The sequence below is a fragment of the Mirounga angustirostris genome, unplaced genomic scaffold (assembly GCF_029215605.1).
Source record: "Mirounga angustirostris isolate CCGP_5_RB_7025 unplaced genomic scaffold, mMirAng1.0.hap1 SCAF_17, whole genome shotgun sequence".
Taxonomy (NCBI): domain Eukaryota; kingdom Metazoa; phylum Chordata; class Mammalia; order Carnivora; family Phocidae; genus Mirounga; species Mirounga angustirostris.
In genome coordinates this window covers 49,292,456-49,307,118 of record NW_026991725.1, presented here as the reverse complement: position 1 = coordinate 49,307,118, position 14,663 = coordinate 49,292,456, and the positions used below count along the sequence as shown (strand labels likewise).

At 47.9% G+C, this 14,663-nt stretch overlaps 1 protein-coding gene across 5 annotated transcripts in view; it reads left to right on the top strand.

The window, feature by feature from the left end:
* Positions 1-14,663, top strand: part of GAS7 (growth arrest specific 7) — a 206,208-nt gene that overhangs the window by 119,783 nt on the left and 71,762 nt on the right. The window lies entirely within an intron of this gene.

Below are 14,663 nucleotides of genomic sequence, written 5' to 3'. Positions count from 1 at the left end.
CTCACGGTCTAGGGCTGTTTTCCGAACTGGGATCTCAAAAGGTTTTTCTCTGGTCAACAGCTGGTTTGAGTCAAGTTAACCAGGTTTGGCTATTGCGTGATTATCTTGGAACATGGAATGGGCTGATGAGACAGAAGCTCCCAAAAGAGGGTTGCAGGCGAGGGATTTCCCTAACTTCCCCACACATTGCTTACTCTTCCCCGCAGTAGCTCACTGGCTGGCATTTCTTGGAATGTCCTTTGGGAAATGTTGGGGCTACTTAAGGATTATTTATTCTCATAGATAACACAGGTCCCGTGGGCATTTCTGAGTTGAGTTAGGACCACACCTCCTTGTCCCCAGGGACTGTGGGCTTCCTGGGCCTTCACAAGGGACCCCAGGACCCCAGCAGGAGGGCTCTCGAGTGGGCCGCGAGAAGGCTGGAGAAGGTTTATAGAAGCAGGAGCGGCAGGTTCTCTAGCAAGGCGGTCTTGGGCAGGGTAGGCCAGTGTAGCTAAGAGCTCTGTCTATCTTGACCTCATGCCTCCCCGGAGGATGGAAACGCAGGTTAGACGTGGGGGGCATCACAGATCTGTGTGCCAAGGCAGGATGCGAAATCTAATCCTTGTCCACGTGTTGGCTCGGCCTTCGCCCCTCACTTCCCTTGTCTGCACCCACCTGACTTTAACTGGAGGACCAGCTGCTCTTTAGAGGGAGTAGCAGAGAAAGCAGTTCTTGTCCCCGGGCAACCGGCCTTCCGCAGGCTCGAGGGGCGCGTTCCAGCTGAAGAGGTAACTGGTTTCTAGGAAAAGGGAAGTAGAACTATTTCTGGTCATTCTAATCTTAAGCTTCCTCAAAACAAACACATGAGGAGCTCTGCGCTGTTAGTGGCCTTTGAAGTTTTAGAGGAAAGTGTATATATGCGCAACTCCCATCTGTGAAATGCAGAAATTGGACCACATGATCCTGAGATCAGCAAGGCTTCCGGCCTATTCTCATCCGGAATTAGCCACACTGTTGCAAAGGGGCTGGAGGTGGGTGAGTGGTAAAAGAGGCTTTCTCAAAATCTGCATTTTTGTCTTTTTTTTTTTTTTTTTAAATTAGTGGTATAGTCTTGGTTAAAAAAAACTCAATGGGTACCAAAAAAAAAAAGAAAAAGTAAAAATCCCTGGTTCCACTCCCTAAAGCTATTTATCATGCATATAGCCCTCCAGATATTTGTATATTCTCTAACCGTCCGAGCATTTGCATGCTTATGCTTTATAATACATTGGAAACACGATCCATGTTCTAGAAATTGCTCTGACAGCGTACTGTGGCCATCTTTCTATACACGTACATGTTAGTCCAGCTCATTTTGTAACCTGCCGTGGGATAGCCTGTTGCAAGGGTATGCTACTGTTAATTTAACTCTCCCCTCTTCATTCACCAGATATTAAAGTCCCATGTTACAGTAACTGACAGGATGTGGCAGCTTTTTTTTTTTTCTGAGGCCCAGACTTTAGCATGGGCTTGGGGGCAGGGTCCGGGGATATAGCGATCCCAAGATGTTCTAGGTCAAACTGGCTGGCAAACTTTTTTCTGTAGAGAGCCAGGTACTACGTTGGTTTTTTTTTTTTTTAAGATTTTATTTATTTATTTGACAGAGAGAGACACAGCGAGAGAGGGAACACAAGCAGGGGGAGTGGGAGAGGGAAAAGCAGGCTTTCCGCGGAGCAGGGAGCCCGATGCGGGGCTCGATCCCAGGACCCTGTGATCATGACCTGAGCCGAAGACAGACGCTTAACGACTGAGCCACCCAGGCGCCCCACTACGTTGGTTTTGTCCTTGAGGTTCCTGTGGTCTCTGTCACCACTCCTCAGCTCTATCCTTGTGCAAAAGCAAACCCACGAGTGTAGCTCTGTTCCAATAAAACTTTATTTACAGACACTGGAACATGAATTTCAAATAACTTTTACATGTTTTTTTTTTTTTTTTTTTGATTCTTTTCAAGCATCTTTTTTTAAAGACTATTTCTTTGAGAGAGAGAGAGAGTGAGCAAGAGAGAGAGCACAAAGTGGGAGGGGTAGAGGGAGAGGGAGAGGGAGAAGCAGGCTCCCCGCTGAGCAGGGATCCCGACAATGGGGCTCAATCCCAGGATTCTGGGACCATGACCTGAGCCCAAGGCAGACGCTTAACCGACTGAGCCACCTGGGCACCCCCCACCTTTTTCAAGCACTTAAGACGATCTTAGTTCAGGAGTTCACGGGCTGTATGGTAAGGAGGGGGGGTGGGCCCTCACGCTATGACTCCGGCTCTAGGCTCTCTGTTATCTCTGGTAGGACCCTCCTTACCCTTCCCCACCTTCTCTGGTATGTTCACAGTCATCCTGGCTTCTTGGTCTTGCGTTCTAGATACATGCTACTTTTATGCACTATTTATTTCATCCTCATCTGTTGGATTGACTGATTCATTCATTCAACAGACACTTACTGGGCCTCACCCAAGTCCTAGGCCAACTGTTGGACACTGGGGATATAATAATAATAATAAAGAAGCATCCCTCCCCTCGAAGAGCTCATCTTCTTAACATTGGAAGCAGATTTGAAATGAATATGTATTTGATTACCCTTACGAGCAGGGCTGTGAAGGAGAAGCCCAGGGTGTTTTGAGAGTGCGTTCCAGAGAGACCCCAGAGAGATCAGGGGAGGCTTCTTGGAGGAGGAGACACCCTGCAGCTAAGATGCAGGAGGGCTGAGGGCTGAGGAAGGGGTTGGGGATGGGAAATGCCTTTCTGAAGGCAAAGCCATAGTCAGTGCTGGGAGGGATCGTGTGCAGACCCTGAATAGGATATTAAGGATTTTGTTCCTTAGCCCAAGGGCTGTCTCTCTGATTCTCCCTTGGATGACTCAGGGGACACCTGGCTAGAGATGAGAATCTGGGGAGCCATGTGGGTGCTTGGCTTGGCACGCAGAGAGCAGAATGGATATCACTCCTACTTGCCCCCTTGGCCTGGCATCATTGTGCAGTGGCCAACCTATACAACCACACATGGCGGCCCAGAATTTTCATTCAATCAGCAGAGAAATAAGGCCGTGAAATGCAGGAAATCACCCAGGGCGAACATCTAGGAGAGAGCCCTGCAGAAAAACATTTAAGGGAGGGGTGAAGGAGACTTTGAAATAATTGTCAGAGATAAGAAGAATCCAGGAGGAGTAAGGCAATATCGTGAAAGGCAGAGGAGAAAAGATTAAGAAGGGACATTCAGAGACAGACTGAAATATAGATCAGGCTTACGGTAGAGGTGATATTTTAAATCACTGGGGGAAGCACAGATTATTTAATAGTGTTGGGCCAGATGGCCAACCGGAAGTTTCGGTGGGTAAGTTCATGCAATAGTGCTGTTGTTTTCATATAAACTCAGCAAAGCCATCAAAGCATGCTTTAGGAGACTCTGGGAAGTCCCCAACTCGCCTTATCTCCCCATGGTTATATCTCTCCAGGGTGTTTTGTCATGCAAAGGGGCCCTGAGCTTGGGCCCCAGGAACCCCAGGAGTTCTGGTATCAGGACAGGCTTGTGCTATATTCCCACCAGAATTTGACTATTGCCAAAAATGGGGTTGTGTTTAGTTTCTGGATATTGAGCTATTGCTAATATCCTATCCTTTTCAGGGACCTAAGTTAGTGTTAAGGGGGACCTCTTATTTGTATAACAGGTAATTGCATTTCAAGAGATGGAGCTCAGTGTTGTTTAGTTCTCTAAATAACTGGAAGGCCAGAAATCCCTTCCAGTTATTAATCGCTTAGCAGTGATATGGTCATAGCTGTTCAGGTCCTCTTTTTGGAGACGTGCTGACTTTAGATACCGTTTAGGATATATTTTACAGTTTGGACGTTGAAGGGGTATTTCAAGCCAGTAATGAAGGCCAAGATTAGTTTTGTATAATGTATGAGTCAATATTTTATCTCTTATGTATTAGTCTTTGTACACTTTAAATCCAATAGCTTCATTTATTTATGCTTTTCATTTCTAAAGGAAGATCACTTGAGGGGGATGTCTTAGCTCTCCTTCTCTAGAAAGCAGAGCCTGAGGCAAGGATTAAGTATTAACACTTCATTTAGGCTGTATAAGCCCAGAGCAGTGAGAGTGGGTAAGAGAGGGAAGATGTCACATGATGCTGGCTAAGGTTGATAGTGAACTGCAGAGAGATCCAACAGGTCTGTTCAGGTCTCACCCAGCAGGTGTGTTCACTTCTCTGGAAGGGTTACAGAGAAGAGCCATGCCTTTGAGTAGTCCATGGGAAAGCAGAGGTGTCTGATCTGCTCACCTCCCTCTCATCTCCTATTTCCCGTTGGCCAAACTTCTCCCCCTTGGAGAGCTATTTCCTCCGCCCTTTTAGGTTATATCATCTGGCCCCCAGAAAGCCTGACTCCAACCCCACAGAGTGATGCTTCATCCAAGCCCTAGGTGGATGGTCAGTGGAGCATCCAAAATAGAAGGAGGCAATTGATAGAGCCTTGAGAAAGAGCCCAAGGTCTGTGTCCCAGTGCACGGACACCTAAAGCACTGAGTTTGTGGTGTACATCTAACTCTTCTGTCAGATTTTGATGATTCGAATGTTCCCGGAGTTTCAATGGCCAATGACTTTTACTCCACAGTCACCCTAGGGAGGACCTTCCAAGTCATCTCGGCAAACTAGGGCCCTTGGGCCAAATTCAGCTCGCAGCCTATTTTTGTCAGTAAAGTTTTATTGAACACAATCATGGAGCCAAATTCAGCCTATTTTTGTCAATAAAGTTTTATCGAACACAGCCATGCTCTTTTGTTTGCCTGTTGTCTAAGGCTCCTTTCGCACTATGATGGCAGAGTAGAGACCAGACATGGTGTGGTGACAAAGCCAGAAATATTTACCGTCTGGCCCTTGAAAGCAAAAGTTGGATGATCTCTGGTTTAATAAATAGAACCCATCCATTTTACACATGAGGAAGTGGAGTGCCACCCCCCCCCCCCCCCCCCCCCGCCACCGTGTGGGACAGGAACTTGATCCAAGTTACCTGGCCATTCATAAGCCAGGCTATGCCCGGATCCCATCTTCCCATCCTTTATTTTTATTCACTGCCTCAGTATTCCGGAGAATGGGCATAGGGGGTGGTCACTTAATTTGCAATAAGGATAACTGAATTCACGAATTAGCAGGAAAAAAAAAATCTGAAATGACATTTATTTTTAAGAGAAACACAAGTATCTTCTTTGAGCATCAACTGAAACCCAGGGGAACTAGGAGTTGTATTTTAAGCTCTTTTGATAAAGCATCCCTATGTATAAATGTTTTATTATGTTTGTGAGTGAGGCTTGGAGGAATATACTAGGATTTGAGCTTTTGGAGTCATTTGCCAAATAGCCAGTGCTTTTCTTGATTTCTTGTTTTAATTTTTCTTTAAATGAGTAGATTCCCACTTAACTTTATTACACCAGGAGCTAATGTGAGTTTCTGGATAAGTTTTCCAGTAGAACACTTTCCAAAGCATTCTTTGAGCTTTTCTTTGTTACAAATAATTGGATACTTTTCTAGCTCCCCGGATAGAACAGCCCTAATAATTCCCTGTTAGTAAAGGTTGCCCTGAGAAACTTCTACACCCAGAAGCATCTATCTGTTTTCTTATGTCCATCTGCACTGAACAAATGTGAGATGAGAAAGATGCTTTTGTTTGGCACATTCAGTTGATTGAGGTAGCTCGGTGTGTGTGTGTGTTCGTACATGTTTTATTTTGGCTTTATTATTTTTATTTAACAGACTCTAGTGCAAAGCTGTTAGACTTTAAAGCTTACTATTAATTGGCTTCTGTGTGGGTTTTGTTTTTTTTCATGCAGAAAATCCATTTTAGTTTGTAACATTAAGGTAACACATGCACAACACATTCCTCATATCTCAGCTGTTCTCAGGACCGGTCATCTCTTGGAATTTTGGCAAATGCCGAGTGGGTTAGGGAGTCATGCACACAGCCAGTACGTGAAAGACCCATAAAAAAATCAAAAGACAAAGGAGACAAAAGGAATTTACTGTTTATTGTATTCTAGGAAGTTGAGTTACTCTGAAAAGGCTGCTTATTGGTCAACAGTGTAAGAACCGTCCCATTGACTGGTTGGTGGGGTTGCCGATGAGCAGCAAATTGTTCAGATACGGAAGTGAAACAAAAAGGGAGTGTGTGGGTTATGACCCAGCAATTCCACTCCTAGATACGTACCCAAGAGAATCTAAAACACGTGCACACGAAAACCCATACATGAGTGTTCATAGTGGCATTCTTCACAGTGGCCAGAAACAACCCAAATGTCTACCACATCATAAATAGATAAACAAAAGATGCCATATCCCAACAGTGGGAGATTATTCAAGCATAAACAGGAACAAAATACTAGTAGACACCTGCTACTACGACAAGGATAACCTTGAAAACATCATGCTAAGTGCAAGAAGCCAGACACACAAAACCATATACAGTATGATTCCACTTACACGACAGACCCAGAATAGCCAAAACCATAGACCCGGAAAGTAGATTCGTGGTTTCCAGGAACCGGGAGAGGGGGAGAATGGGAGTGACTCTTGATGGGCATGGGGTTTCATTTTGAGATGATGAAAGTGTTCTAAAATTAGATAGTTTTGGTAATCTTTGCGCAAGTCTGTGAATATACTAAAAACCACTCCTGTTATGTGCTTTTTAGAGAGAATTTTATGGGATGTAAATTACATCACAGTAAAAATAGTCATGTGACGTCTCGGTTGGGGATTCCTTCTGCCTGATTCCCAAACTTTGGTGGGCATTAGAAGCACCTAGGGAATTTGTTAAAAAATACCACAGACCTACTGGATCCAATTCTATTATTTGGAGAGAGTAAGAAGGTCTGCTTTCTATTTTTACACGTTTTCTAATGGTTACCTATTTCTGACTTGCAAGGAGACAATAAGATTGATGAAGGCATTGTTAGTGGATCAAATATTATGAAGTTGAAGAGTAAATTTAAATCCAATTTTCTTTTACCGAGATCAAGTGAAAGAATACAGTTTTCTTCAAACAAGTAAACATGTATTAGTCTCAAGGTTAGAGGCCTTATCACTGTAAACTACTCTAGTTAAGGTAGAATCTCGAGGAAGAACTCCTTAAAGACAGATCTGTCATTTTTATGGTGACAAGGTACAGATTGAGCATAAAACTGCGGAGGAAGACCCTTTAGCCTGGCTAACGTTTATATTCTTCGGTGTTGTCAAGGTAACTGACTCGTGGATATTTTCTCATCTTTCTTCTGATCCTGTTATAAAACAGGATATCGTGGCAGATCTTTTAATTTCAAAGCTTTTGAGTCAAAGGCTCAAAAAATTTCTTTTAAATCTCAGCATTTTTGCCTTTTAATTATTTATTTATTTATTTTTATTTTTTAATTTTTTTTAAAGATTTTATTTATTTATATGACAGAGACAGACAGCAAGAACAGGAACACAAGCAGGGGGAGTGGGAGAGGGAGAAGCAGGCTTCCCGCTGAGCAGGGAGCCCGATGTGGGACTCGATTCCAGGACCCTGGGATCATGACCTGAGCCGAAGGCAGACGCTTAACGACTGAGCCACCCAGGCGCCCTGCCTTTTTATTTTTTTAAGATTTTATTTATTTGACAGAGCGAGCGAGCACGTGAGCAGGGGGAGGGGCAGAGGGAGAGGGAGAAGCGGACTCCCCTGCTGAGCAGAGAGCCTGAGGCAGGGACCCCAGGATCATGACCTGAGCCCAAGGCAGACGCTTAACCACCTGAGCCACCCAGGTGCCCCACTGTTTTTGCCATTTAAAAAAACCCTATGGACTGTCGTTTCAACTTTGCTCCTAGGTACGGTTCAGTCAGCGTTTGGGGCTTACACTCTTTTCATTTTCCCATTCTGTAGAGCACTGGGACATCTGGATGGAATGAATACCATCCTTGTCTTCGGGGAACTTAGAGTCCAGTGAAATAGTTCAAGCCTTTGATACGGCGAGAAGTCATAAGGTTTCTACTTTCGTATTGTCCTTCTCTGGAGGTTGGTAGACTGGGGCTTTCAGACTTGCCTCCGTTTTGGTTAGGAAGTGAGTGCCCAGTATAGAGTTACTGTCCCCTCCCCATGCCCTGTGACCTAGCAGGGTTCGGTGGCTAATCCATCCAAACCAGGTCAACCCAACCATATCAGTTGGCGGGATCTCTACCAGTCATTCGCTTGACCAGTTTTCTTTCATCAGAGGCCAAAAAAAAAGTACAAGGTGGCTGTGAGTTGTGTCCTCATAAGGCATGATGTTTGCTTGGCTTGAACTCTCAAATACAGTGCTGATCCGCGATGACTGAATTTAGCGCAGCATTATTGGCCTCTGTGTGTGCTGGGCAGGGCAGGGTCAAAACCTTCCAGATCCTGCTGAGCTGTCCTGAAGAGATGGAGGTATAGTGGAGGTCACCTGTTGGCCGGAAATCATAAAGCCTTCCATGACCATCCAGTGACTTGTCTTCTCTTGGAGAATCATGAGGTGTGGCCACATCAGACCCACCTGCCTGCCTGAACACAACCGGATATGATGCTGAGAAGGTTGCCATTGCCCCGGACTTTTCGTACACTCCGTTAGCTTTACGTGTGCATTTTACGCGCCCGGTTCCTGTGGGTTTTTGGGAGGTTTTTTTTTTTTTTTTTTTTTTAAGATTATTTATTTATTTATTTGAGAAAGAGAATGAGAGACAGAGAGCATGAGAGGGAGGAGGGTCAGAGGGAGAAGCAGACTCCCTGCCGAGCAGAGAGCCCGATGCGGGACTCGATTCCGGGACTCCAGGATCATGACCTGAGCCGAAGGCAGTCGCTTAACCAACTGAGCCACCCAGGCGCCCCTGGGAGTTTTGACCTATGTTCATTCAGACAGAGCCTTGTGGTTTTGTACCCAAGTACTGCAGAAGAGAGATGGCATGAGGCGCTGAGGTGGGAAGATGGGTTATGAAAATGCCCTTGGGGGGCGCCTGGGTGGCTCAGTCGTTAAGCGTCTGCCTTCAGCTCAGGTCATGATCCTGGGGTCCTGGGATCGAGCCCCGCATCGGGCTCCCTGCTCAGTGGGAAGCCTGCTTCTCCCTCTCCCTCTGCTGCTCCCCCTGCTTGTGCTCTCTCTCCCTCTCTCTCTCTTTGTCAAATAAATAAAATCTTTTGAAAAAAAATGCTGTTGGGAATCAGAGATTAAGAAAGGGGACCAGGGAAGAGAATCAGGAATCCAAGGAGAAATGCCTGGCTGGTATACAGTGATGGAGCATCTGTTTCAGGGAGGACCTACCAGCCCATCTCACGCTCTGCCTTATTCCTGGAGGTTTTCTGTGCACCTGACTGTCGGGACAGGAAGCATCACCTTTCTGGGGCTGCTGTAAGGCTGGTGCATGTGTCTGCGGCCGTGGGAGCCCGTGGCTGCAGCAGGAAGGTGGGGTCTGGACTGTGGCAACCAGGTAGCTGTTTAAAGGGTGAGGGCCCATTCAGTCCGTCGGTGGAACTCTGCAAAAATGTCAAGTATCTGCAGGATGCATTCTGATCAGTGAGTGGGCCAGGATGGCGTGAATTGATTATCAAGCAACAAGTGTTTGTTAAATGCCTTGTCTGTGCTCCTCTAATTATCCACTGGGATGGCTTCTGGCAGGGGCGGTGTGGGGTGGGCGAGGGGAACACGGTGCAAATGGCTACATGTTTGCAAAGACCGAATGTTTCCTGAAATGGAGAGGAGATTGTTAAAGGGGACTTTCCTTGTGGGTTGGAGTCCGTTTTCTTTTCCTGCTCGAATAGACCTCTCGGAAGGTCCCTTCCAGCTCTAAGATTCTATGAAACCAGGAGTCACAGCACCAAATGCTCATCGCCCACCACTGTTTGGGAATGTGCCTCCGTATATAAAACTGGCGTGGTTTCCTGGTGATCAGATCTGTATTATCGGAGGGAGATCTTGGAGTGGGCTAACAGCTTTTTTTGTTATTTCAGCCCGAGTTGGATTCCAAAGTAGGCAGTGCTCATCCAAGAGGCGTGGGAGAACAGGGTGAGAAGTTAGTCATGCAAGACACATGTGTTTACTGCATGCCGCTCCCTGGGAGCAGCGTGCTGGGCTGTGCGCGGGGGCACTGAGACCCCGTACTGGGAGGATCTTGTCCTCGCATGTGGCAGCCCCCTCCCCATCATTGCTCTTGGATGAATCTCCTGCCGTCTTGGCAGCTGTAGCTGATTCCTGTCTGCATGCCCAAGGAGACCATCAGCCCGAGAAGCCCTAGCGTCAATAGTGGGGGAGAGTGGAAATGATCTTGTGGTCTAGAACCCCCCCCCAGGCATTAACCCTTTAGGGGCCATTGCGGGGACCTAGGGTAGGGGTTGGTGACTGGGGGCCTTTGGGTTGGGGAGGTTGGAGCAGAAGCAGATCTTTTGGACCCAGAGACAAACGCACAAAGAGAAGGCAATGTGAAGACCCAAGGAGGACACCGTCTATGAGCCCGGGGATGACCGAGGGGACAGACTGTGGAACAGACTCTCCCTCACGGCCCTCAGAAGGAACCCACCGTGGATCTCGGACTTCTGGCCCCCGCGAGAACTGGGACACCACACAATTCTGTTGTTTTAGCCCCTAGCTGGTCGTGTTTTTCGTTGGGGCAGCCCCAGAAAACCAACACATTTCCCTGGCCCCCGGCATAACGGGCCACCAGGTGGTGTCGTGTCCTCCACGAGGCCCTGGAGAGATGCCATCTGTCCCCTCCGTTTCTGACACCTGCCTGGCCTGAGGGTAAAGTTGCACCAGCCGCAGAAAGCTAGCCTGCTTTTCCTGTTGCCTCGCCAGCCTCTTGGTGAACGCAGGGCGTGGGCTCCGGCTTAAAATAGCTCCCTGGGTCCCAGAATTCTAGAAGCTCCAAGAGAAGGAAGGGCAGAAAAGCTTTTATGTAAGCTGCAGGAAAGAGACACGTAAAGCAGTTGATTTCCAGATACTGTAGATTCTTCTTGTCACTGTGCTTGAATGTACCGGAGAGGACCGGGCTGGCGGTCACGGCCACAGCTCTGCCCCTTCCTGGTTCGGTCGTCCGTGGCGCATCCCCAGCATCCTCAAGTCTGGATTCCCCATCTCTACGGGAGCGGGTTAGGCTGGTTTTGAAAGCCCTTTCAAGCTCTGTGTTTCCCCCCAACCGAGGGACAGACCCCGCTTGCCAGGCAGGTGGCCCCACTCTCTGCCACCCCCCCCTTCTGTCCCCGATCCCTGATGGTTGGGGTGCTCCCTCGCTCCCATGGCACACCTTGGGGGAGGTGTCGGTCCATGGTGGTTCTTTCCCAGTGATGGATCAGGGAGGACTTTTTTCTTTTTTTTTAAAGATTTTATTTATTTATTTATTTATTTATATATTTTTAAAAAAATTTTATTTATTTATTTGAGAGAGAGAGAATGAGAGAGAGCACATGAGAGGGGGGAGGGCCAGAGGGAGAAGCAGACTCCCCGCCGAGCAGGGAGCCCGATGCGGGACTCGATCCCGGGACTCCAGGATCATGACCTGAGCCGAAGGCAGTCGCTTAACCAACTGAGCCACCCAGGCGCCCTAAAGATTTTATTTATTTATTTGACAGAGAGAGACACAGTGAGAGAGGGAATACAAGCAGGGGGAGTGGGAGAGGAGAAGCAGGCCTCCCGCCGAGCAGGGAGCCCGATGCGGGGCTCGATCCCAGGACCCCGGGATCATGACCTGAGCCGAAGGCAGACGCTTAACGACTGAGCCACCCAGGTGCCCCAGGGAGGACTTTCGTTTCCTCTTTTGACGTTTCCACGTTTTCCAGCCTCTCTTCCCGGGACCTGTACTACTCTTAGGAATAGGATAAAAATAATCCCTCTGAGATGCAGAAGCGGATGGGGGCTGCTCATTCCCCAGATCCCAGCCTGTCCTCCCGGGTTTCTCCCCTTCTGCTTTCTCAGACGCCCGTTTCCCCTGGTCCTCCCCCTTCTCCTGCGGGAGTCCTCTGTGGGATCTTTGAGCACTGCTAAGCTTTGGGGTCTCTTCCAGGGCCGAGGTGCGCAAATCGGAGCCCTGGTCTTGCTTATGTGGGGGTGAGGAGCACCCAGGGGTGCTGGGCCGTGTGCTCTCTGCCTCAAAGGGCGGAGGGTGCCAGGCTGGGAGTCAAGGAGGGACTCCTCCCTCCTTCTCTTCGCCCCCCCATCCTCCCGGTCCCCAGATGAAGACTTTCAGTTGCTTTGTGTTGCTGATATAGAAACGCGATACGTGTTAATGGGGAGGGGGGGTGACTACAGGAACGGGTGCCCAGCAGACAGCAGGGGTAGAGCTTGGGAAGCAGAAGAGAACGGGCCAGGGAGCACACAGTGCTTTGGACACCAGGTCCCTGCCCTATAAAGAGTACCTGCCCCTGAACTCCAGCTCCTGTGACCAGGTGTGCAAATGCAAAATCTTCTTGGCTGGTGGACTTTAGAAGCAGAGAGGAGGCCTGAATATGGGTGGTCCTGCTGGTCCTGGTGGATTTCTCCTCTGCATCGGCCCCACTGGGGTCACTTTTCTTCTTCTGGATCTCTCGGGCCACATTGACTCTTCGCTGCAGTTTTTAACATTGCCACCTGTTTGGGGGGAAATACCGTGCACAGTGGGGCTTGTTTTGATGGTTGCATCTTTAGAAAGAAATTTATTTTTGTTTGTATTTTCACTTGTTTATTTTTTTAATGGCCTTCCCTCCAACACCTGGAGACAAGAGAAGTGCTATTGCCGAGAGACTTCTGCCCTTCCTCGGCTGCCCCCAGGCTTGTGCTTCTTACACTGAGGTTCCTGGACCAGCAGCATCAGCACCACCTGGGGACTTACTAGAAATGCAGTTTCTCGGGCCCCACCCCAGACCTCCTGATTCAGAAACTCTGGGAGTGGGGTCCTGTGCACTGTGCTTTCTCCAGCCCTCCAGGTGATGGAGAAACACTACTGTACTTTCAGCCCACCTTGAAGGCTGGCCGTGTTGGTAGCATTCTAGAATTTTCCGTAGTGGACAGGACTGGCAGGCCTCTTGGCAGAGAGGTTTTTTCCCACCCTGCTCGTGCTGGTTCTCAGAGAATCTTAACTTCGTCAACTCTAAAATGCTACCCATGTCTTCCCCCATTTCATGAGCTCCTCTCTGTCCTGAATGCCCTTTCTTGATGTTGGAGATCTTGTTTTGTCTAGAATTTCCGTCTGTTTTGTAGGGTTGGTTCCTGATAAGGAGGGTGCCCTTTGTGCTTGGGCGGGGGGTGCTGGATGGTCTTCCTCGGGAATCCAGCCAGGCTTGGAAGTTGCCTTGGGCGGCCGCACCTCAAAAAAAGAATGGCTTATTTCTATTCCCCAAAATAACCGTGGCTCTTTCTGACGGTTTCCTCTGTCTTGTGAAAAGCAACACTCTCCATGATTTCAAGCATTATTTATAAACGTACAGTCACACCTTTTACTGGAAAGTCTTCTAAATCGGGATTAGCGATGCAGTGCGGTTGAGGTTCGCAAATGCCGAGTTTGTCGGAAACAGATCCCAAAAGTGTGTGAGTGGAAGGTACCACGTAGTGGGAAGAGAAGCTTCTGGACAGTTGAGTGGTGTGATTTTTCCATGGAGAGCTTATGGGAGTCCTCCTTGGGGTATGTTAAGAAGCCACCATTCAGCATGGTCACAGAAGAGTATACCAGAAGAACATTCCAGAAGAATATTCCAGGTCACAGAATATTCCAGAAGAAGATTCCAGGACCTAAAGGCCACAGGGCTGGTGTTGGCTATTTATGGGGCAATGCGGTTTGGTGGTTATGTGTGGGCAGAAACAGAAGCCTACTCAGACTACCTAGTGAGGGAAAAAGAGGTATTTATTAGAAGGCTATAGGGCATCTCGTAGAAGCCCCCGCTAAAGGACAGAAATCAGGTGCTGAGCTGTTGGTCCAGTTTCTAGGACCTCGTGATGTCTTAAGCCCACTTGTTTCTCTGTTTAGTTCATACCTCTTTTTCTCCGCAGACTTGCTTTTTTTACTTTAGCAGCTATTTAGCAGAAACTGGCCTCTGATGGTCGATGATGTCCTTCCAAGTCCTGCTCTGTGCCTCACTCGCTGGTGCAAACAGTAGGGGCCAAATAAGCACGCTCCAGATGTGGGTCTGCAAGAAAGAACTCTGGCGTTTGGATCCTTCTTAGAGAAGGGTCTCGATTAGAGTACACTCGCCACACTCGCCCCCAAGTAGTTCTGTTTTTATTTAATTTAATTTAATTTAATTTTTTTATTTATTTTTAAAAAGATTTTATTTATTTATTTATTTGAGAGAGAGAGAGAGAGAGAGAAACAGCATGAGAGGGGATAGGGTCAGAGGGAGAAGCAGGCTCCCCGCTGAGCCGGGAGCCCGATGTGGGACTCGATCCCAGGACTCCGGGATCATGACCCGAGCCAAAGGCAGTCGCTTAACCGACTGAGCCACCCAGGCGCCCAGTAGTTCTGTTTTTTAAAAATGATGTTTTAAGGGGCGCCTGGGTGACTCAGTCATTAAGCGTCTGCCTTCAGTTCAGGTCATGGTCCCAGGGTCCTGGGATCGAGCCCCGTATCGGGCTCCCTGCTCGGCGGGAAGCCTGCTTCTCCCTCTCCCACTCCCCCTGCTTGTGTTCCCTCTCTCACTGTGTCTCTCTCTGTCAAATAAATAAAATCTTTTTTGAAAAATGATGT